The following is a 7,500-nucleotide window of genomic DNA, read 5'->3' as shown; positions in this document are numbered from 1 at the left end:
ATAAATATCCACAAAGTTGCAGGTGATTACAGGAAAGAAATTGTTTAGCAGTGAAAGAGTTCAAATATTTCCCCAAAAATCTGAAGTTGAATTCTCAGAAACGTAAAGAAGTCAAACCAGTAAAACTTGAAGAAAATGCAGGAAGTTAAATTTGCGAGCCAACCGTGGAGTTACATTTTAAATTCACTATTAAAAACACAAACACACACACACACACACACACACACACACACACACACACACACACTTCTACCTCTCTCTCCCTCACACACACACACACATACACGCCATAAAACTATCACGACACCACACAAAACCCAGCCATTAACACAGCCGACGCCACACCGGTACTATAATCCTTGTCACGGGCCCTGCCACAATAATTCCAGCCAGCTGAGGACACGCGAGCATGTTAACACTGTCACTGGCAACATTCCCGCCTGTTGATTGGCCCACGTGTTCCCTCCTTGTTGCAACACGTGCGGTAAACTTTCTTGGCATTTCCATTAACACATTCACTATTAATTCGTACATTTACCAGTATTCACTAACTACTCTGGAATATTTCTACTCGTTCTACAACTACCTCCAAATATTATACTGGTTAGAAACTGCAAAACATATTCTTTTTTTTTTTTCTCTCTCTCTCTCTCTCTCTCTCTCTCTCTCTCTCTCTCTCTCTCTCTCTCTCTCTCTCTCTCTCTCTCTCTTCTAGGTGTTTATAAAGATTTCAGACATTATTTTTAGTGTTGTGAATCGTTGCATATCGCAGTGAAAGTGGCCTCTTATTCATTTATAAGGTAAGTTTGTTTGTTTGTTTGTTTTGTTTTTTTTACCATAAGTAGAATAGCCTTTACTCACGATTTTTTGTACTTATCTATTTTGCAAGATACGGTTTTGATTATCAGTAGAGTAACATTCTGTACCTACTTTGTCTTTATCGTTTTTCTTCAGCCTTAAATTATCCAGTCGGCTAAAAGACCTTTGAATTATCGGATTTTTAAGTAACAGTCTTCTTCTGCATTCACTTTCACTGTCTTCATCGTTTTCTCTCTCCCTGTGCACTCACTTTCACGGTCTTTTTCGTTTTCTCTCTTCTGCATTTACTTTCACTGTCTTTATCGTTTTCTCTGTTCCTCTGCATTCACTTTCACTGTCTTTTTTCTTCTTTTCACTTCTGCTGCATTCACTTTCACCGCCTTCATCGTTTTATCTCAATCTTAAGTCCTCCAGTATGCTAAAATCACAAATTATCGGATTTTTAGGCAACAATAAGCAGGTCAGAGAATTTGAGACTGAGGAAAACGCAAGGCAATGTATGTGAGGGCAGGACGTTATCCGATTCCTGGCCACGACTGCTCCTGCTGAAATAGATACAATAAATTCGGAATCTTGCAAATGTATAGCAGGTTTGGTAAGAATATAAACTCCGTCTGACACACGTTTAAGAAGAAAGACTGAGATATGTAGGCCAGAGAGAGAGAGAGAGAGAGAGAGAGAGAGAGAGAGAGAGAGAGAGAGAGAGAGAGAGAGAGAGAGAGAATCAACCAGTAATATCATAAGTGTCTATAGGAAACAAAATTACTAAGTTTAAGTTCATAGAAACATCCAATTAACACCATTTTATATTTACAACTACAACACACACACACACACACACATACACACACACACACACACACACACACACACACACACACACACACACACACACACATACCTGACATCCCTGAACCTCTCTCACCTTTCTTTACTTCACCACCAGTCACCAACACCTTCACCGGAGCGAGACAAACACCCCAGCACCTGTTATGTCTCACCATCACCCTCACCACCACCACCAATACCTCTCCCTTTACCTTAAACGCACGAGCCTCCTTCATCACCTCTGAGAGACAAGTAACATGAACACACCTTTCTCCCTCGCTCAAAGTTTGCAAGGAAACTTAGAGTCTGGAGGGAGAAAGAAAAAGAAAAGAGGCGTAAGTGTTTACCTCTCGCCACCTAAACACACTTGGGAGTGACTGGAGTGTCAAAGCCCTTAGCGCCTCACCTGTCCACCTGACGAGCCTCGCGCCACACTGAAGTGACGGAAATAGCGTAGAATGAGAATAGTTAAGTGACGGAAAAATAGAAAAAATAAAATAAAAAAGATTCCTGCTTCTTTCTCTCTGTAAAATAAGTGGGTGAGAATAAAGTCAGTCTCTCTCTCTCTCTCTCTCTCTCTCTCTCTCTCTCTCTCTCTCTCTCTCTCTCTCTCTCTCTCTCTCTCTCTCTCTCTCTCTCTCTCTCTCTCTTCTGGTAAATGACTAAAAAGGGAAAAAGTGTTTTTCTCTCTTCCTCGGTAACATAAGTGACTGAAAATTTACTCCCCTCTCTCTCTCTCTCTCTCTCTCTCTCTCTCTCTCTCTCTCTCTCTCTCTCTCTCTCTCTCTCTCTCTCTCTCTGCATGTGTGGCGCTCCTCGGGTGAAATATGCCTCAATGCAGTAATGTTTTATCGTCGCTGTCTGAGCCCCGTGTGAGGAAAGCGACCTGTCCCTCATTGTCTGTATCTATTAGACCCCTTTTGAACCTCTCGCCCGGCGCTCCTCCTCTCTCAACTGTGCAGGGAGGTACAGTATATAAGTCCATATTCTAAAATACTTCTGAGCTGTATCTTCATTACTTTCAAAGGCTCTAGTTGAAGCGACACGTTTTTGAAGGATGTTTTTACAGTTCTAGTGACGATTAACGTGATTTCTACATTATTAAGAGGAGAAACGCTCTTGAGAAGCCGCCAAGTCATCTCCGTGGCCTTTGAAAATAGTCGTGGGGAAAGATTAAAGGGTCTCTGAATACGAGTCATATTTTTCGTTTTCTTTAATGCTTCCTTTTTTTTTTGTCAGTGTTTGTCATTGTGTTTGTGTTCGAGGGTGACTTTAGTGTTAATCTGTAAGGTGTTTGAAGTATGCATGCAGTGTGTGGTGTGTTTAAGTGCGTTTCACTTTCCTGTTTATCTTTTGGTGGCTTTTGTTTGGGCTGGGGATGAAATCATGGTGTTTGTGAGTGTGGGAACTCTAATGAAAATATGGAATTAGCTCACACACGAAAGCCTGCACGAACGCTCGGATGCAAGCGCGCATAATCATAAACACACACACACACACACACACACACACACACACACACACACACACACACACACACACACACACACAATTGAAATATTCTCTGATTCTGATTCAACCCAACATTTTCTCACACACTAGTGCACACGATATACACACATACACAGGCGCGCGCGCGCGCGCACACACACACACACACACACACACACACACACACACACACACACACACACACACACACACACACACCACAGAATTACGAAAATCATAATTGTTTTTGTTGTGGTAAAGGCAGCTAATGAAGCACCACTAACAACAAAACAACAAAACCACAACAAAAAAACAAAACCACAACAGCAGCAGCAACAACAACAACAACAAACACAACAACAACCCCTCCCCCTTCCCTCCCTCCCCTCCCCTCCTTCACCACTGAGGCAGGCAAGCATACAGTCCAGGAAGAACATTTTGAAACAGAAATAAAATGTTTGTGTTGTTTCAACCATGTTTATGAACACACACACACACACACACACACACACACACACACACACACACACACACACACACACACACACACACAACACACATCTTTACTTTACTTCACTCCATCCTTTCTTCATTGTTATTTTACATTATGTACGGCCTAGGTGTATTTTTCTCACTGTATTATGTTCCATGTATTTTCTTCACTACGATTATTTCTTCCACTATTAATCTACCAGTTTTTCTTCCCTTCTATAATTTAACCTGACTGAAGTGCAGTGGTGTGTTTATATCAAGCCAATAACACGCACTTTTATCGCTTACTACAAGGAGTGTATGATTTTTACTGCTACAAATAGCGATAATAAAACTGTGCAGCGTTCAATTAGAGCAGCAACAGCCAGCGTTAACATGCAATAAAACCTCGTGAAGTAATACTATTATGGCTGGGCGTAATGTTTCTCTCTCTCTCTCTCTCTCTCTCTCTCTCTCTCTCTCTCTCTCTCTCTCTCTCTCTCTCTCTCTCTCTCTCTCTCTCTCTACGCGAGGGATATAAAATGGTGAAATGTATGTATGTCTCCTGTTCCTTTCTATTTTATTAGTTTTCTTTTTCTTCTCCCCTCTTCATTTTCCTCCTCCTCTTCCTCCCGTTCCTATTTATACTCTTTCTTTCTCTTTTTCTTTCTCTTCCTCTTTCTTCTTCTCCTATTCCTCCTCCTCGTCCTCCTCTCGTCTAATAAAAAACATCATAAGAAGTCAAGAGGTCGGCACTTTTGTTCTTTTTTTGTATTCCTTTACTTTCCTCTTCTCTTCCTCCTCCACCTTCACCACCCTCTCCTCCTCCTCCTCCTCCTCCTCCTCCTCCTCCTCCTCCTCCTCCCCCATCTCTATCTCCTCCTCCTCCACCTCCTCCTCTTCCCTGACGCCGCTCATTAAACTTTTAATAAAAACAAAACTTATTTCCGTGGGCAATTTTAGGTTAGAATATTAAACATTAAGCAGCTGGTCGGCCCGTGACTCATGCCCGCCTTGTTTTGTTTGTTGGTGTGTTCTGCCTCAGGATTTTATTTCTTAGTGTTATTTATTTATTTTTTTTTCTATGTTCGTCCGGGTTTTGTTGCACTTCCAGAGTTTGAGGCGAGAAATATTTGTAAAAGTTAGGGATTGAAATTTACGTTGAGGTGATTATACTTTTTGTTTGTCTGTCTCTCTCTCTCTCTCTCTCTCTCTCTCTCTCTCTCTCTCTCTCTCTCTCTCTCTCTCTCTCTCTCTCTCTCTCTCTCTCTCTCTCTCTCTCTCAGTACCTTGACGCAACCTCTCCTACTCTGTAATCACTGTACCTGGTGGTGTAGGGGCATCGCTGCACCGCGTAGTTACCTGTTGGGAAGAAAGAATTAATCATCTATATCAATGTGTGCCTGTTACGTTTGCATCATTATTCTCATTATTTTGCTATTCAGTTTACTGTTTACTGTATTCTTTTCATAAGGGAGACTACACAATCACTTCATCGTCATTATTGCCTAAGCAACAACAACAACAACAGCAATAACAACAATAACAACAACGACGACGACGATAACAAAGACGACAACGACGAATACTACTACATCTATTATAGGTGAGTATACAGTATGTAGGTAGATATGTTTTATGCAGGGACGGTCACACGTAGGCCTACTGACTCCTCGTAGCTTCCCTTATTTTGTCACGTTCTTATGTTCTTGCTACAACAACAACAACAACAACAACAACAACAACAACGAAGAGGGCGACGATAGCATCACCAGTAGAACGATAACTAAAATAACGAGAAAAACAATAACAACAACAACTACTACTACTACTACTACTACTACTATTACTACTACTACTTTTACTACTATTACTACTACTTTTACTATTACTACCACCACCAGCACTACTACAACTACCACCACCACTACCACAACGACGACGATTCCTCTTGTCAGCAAAAGCTGAAAATCATCCAAAAATAAATACAAGGTTAAAATTAAGAAAAGAACAAAGAGAAGGAAAATTGGGAGTCTAAAAATGTAAAAGAAGAGTGCAGAGAAAACATTGTTCGTTACTTAGAGAATCTTGTTTAAAAATGCGAGGCAAGTTTACGAGGAGGAGGAGGAGGAGGAGGAGGAGGAGAAAGAGAAGAAGTAAAACAAGAAAAATAAGAGGAGGAGAAGGAAGAACACATAACAACAACAACAACAACAACAACAACAACAACAAAGAGCAAGAGGTCAAGAATAAGATGGAGAAGGAGGCAGAGAGAGAGAGAAAAAAAAAGAAACAAGAGGACTACAACACCAACAAATAAAAAAAAAAACAGCAGAAGACGGAAAGAGAGAAAAAAAAACACGAGACAAAGAGAAAAGATTGAGAGGATGAATATACAAAACCAAGCCAAACCAAGCCAAGCCAAGCCAAACCAACCCAAGGGAAGCCAAGCCAAGCCAAGCCAAGTTCTACCCTGCATATGACAACACTAAATATAGAAGGCCGCGGTCAAATGCTGGCAGGCTCGTGTTTACAGCTCACCTCATCACGGCACACAATAACACGCCCTCTCTTCCCCCGCCAGCCGCCATCCAGCCTACTAAGTGATGATACCCGGGGCGGCCAGCAGGACTAGATTATCATATATATTGAAGTGGCGACTGAAATAATTTGCATTTATATGGTACCTCTGAGGAAAAAGTTTGATCATGCAGGTTAGGTGAAGCCGTCAAAAGGTGTGGCGTATGAGGAGGACGAGGAGGAGAACGACGAGGAGGAGAAGGAGGAGAAGGAGAAGGAGGAGGAGGAGGAGAAGGAGAAGGAGGAGGAGGAGAGTTCGAGGATGGCTGTAAAAGAGGAACGAGGAAGGAGGAAGAACATAAAAAGTGCTCATTTTCCCCTTTTTTTCCTGCTCGTCCCTGTTAAGCAGACGGAAATTTTCACAGTTCGTGGATTAGTGGTAAACACCTGACGAGGAAGAGGCGGAGGAGGAAGAGGAGGAAGAAAAAGGAAGAGGAAGAGGAGGAGGAGGAGGAGGCTGGAGGCAAAAGGGAGGAAAAATAAACAGGGGACTAAACATGAGGGTGAGTTGGATGGAGCACACACACACACACACACACACACACACACACACACACACACACACACACACACACACACACACACACACACACACACACACAGGAAATACGCATAAAGAAAGAGTACAAGGACGTGAGGGGAAAGGGAGGGGAAAAATATGAGAGAGGAAAGGAGAGACGAAGAGGCAAAGGAAGAGGAGGAGGAGGAGGAGGAGGAAGAGGAGGAGGAGGAGGAGGAGGAGAAGGAACGCAGAACTGGTGCTACTGGAAATTCTTCAAATTCGTGGAGGAGAGAGAGAGAGAGAGAGAGAGAGAGAGAGAGAGAGAGAGAGAGAGAGAGAGAGAGAGAGAGAGAGAGAGAGAGAGAGAGAGAGAGAGAGAATGTCTGTGTTTACGAAAATATGAAGTGGAAAAATAAGAGGAGAGAATAATAGAGAGATAAATGAAAAAAAGTATAGAAGAATAAAGAGACTGAATAATTGAAAGAGAGAAAGATAGATACAAAGAATAAAGAGAAGGCAGGGAGAAGAAAATCGGAAAACAGGGAAGGAATGATGAAACGAGGGAATGGAGATCAAAAGAAATAAGGGAGGAGGAAGAGAAGGAGAAGGAGGAGGAGGAGGAAGAAGAGGAAGAGGAGGAAGAGGTGAAAGAAGAAGAGAACGAGGTACACAGGAATTTTTCGCCTTCATAATCATTCCCGTGATACGCACCTCGACTAGGAAAAGGAGCGACACACACACACACACACACACACACACACACACACACACACACACACACACAAGAACCATACTTCCATAGAGACAAA

At 42.2% G+C, this 7,500-nt stretch overlaps 1 long non-coding RNA gene across 1 annotated transcript in view; it reads right to left on the bottom strand.

Moving 5' to 3' along the window:
• Positions 1–217: 217 nt before the first annotated feature.
• LOC135091187 (uncharacterized) overlaps positions 218–7,500 on the bottom strand; it is a 44,493-nt gene continuing 37,210 nt past the window's right edge. Inside the window, exons 3-4 of the long non-coding RNA XR_010262424.1 lie at positions 4,935–4,971; positions 218–1,364 (exon numbers count right to left, since the gene is read on the bottom strand). This is a non-coding gene — a long non-coding RNA (uncharacterized LOC135091187). The remainder of the gene's footprint in view (positions 1,365–4,934; positions 4,972–7,500) is intronic.

This window comes from Scylla paramamosain, chromosome 37, assembly GCF_035594125.1.
Source record: "Scylla paramamosain isolate STU-SP2022 chromosome 37, ASM3559412v1, whole genome shotgun sequence".
Taxonomy (NCBI): domain Eukaryota; kingdom Metazoa; phylum Arthropoda; class Malacostraca; order Decapoda; family Portunidae; genus Scylla; species Scylla paramamosain.
Note: the sequence above shows the minus strand (reverse complement) of the source record. Positions and strands in the feature narration are given on the sequence as shown.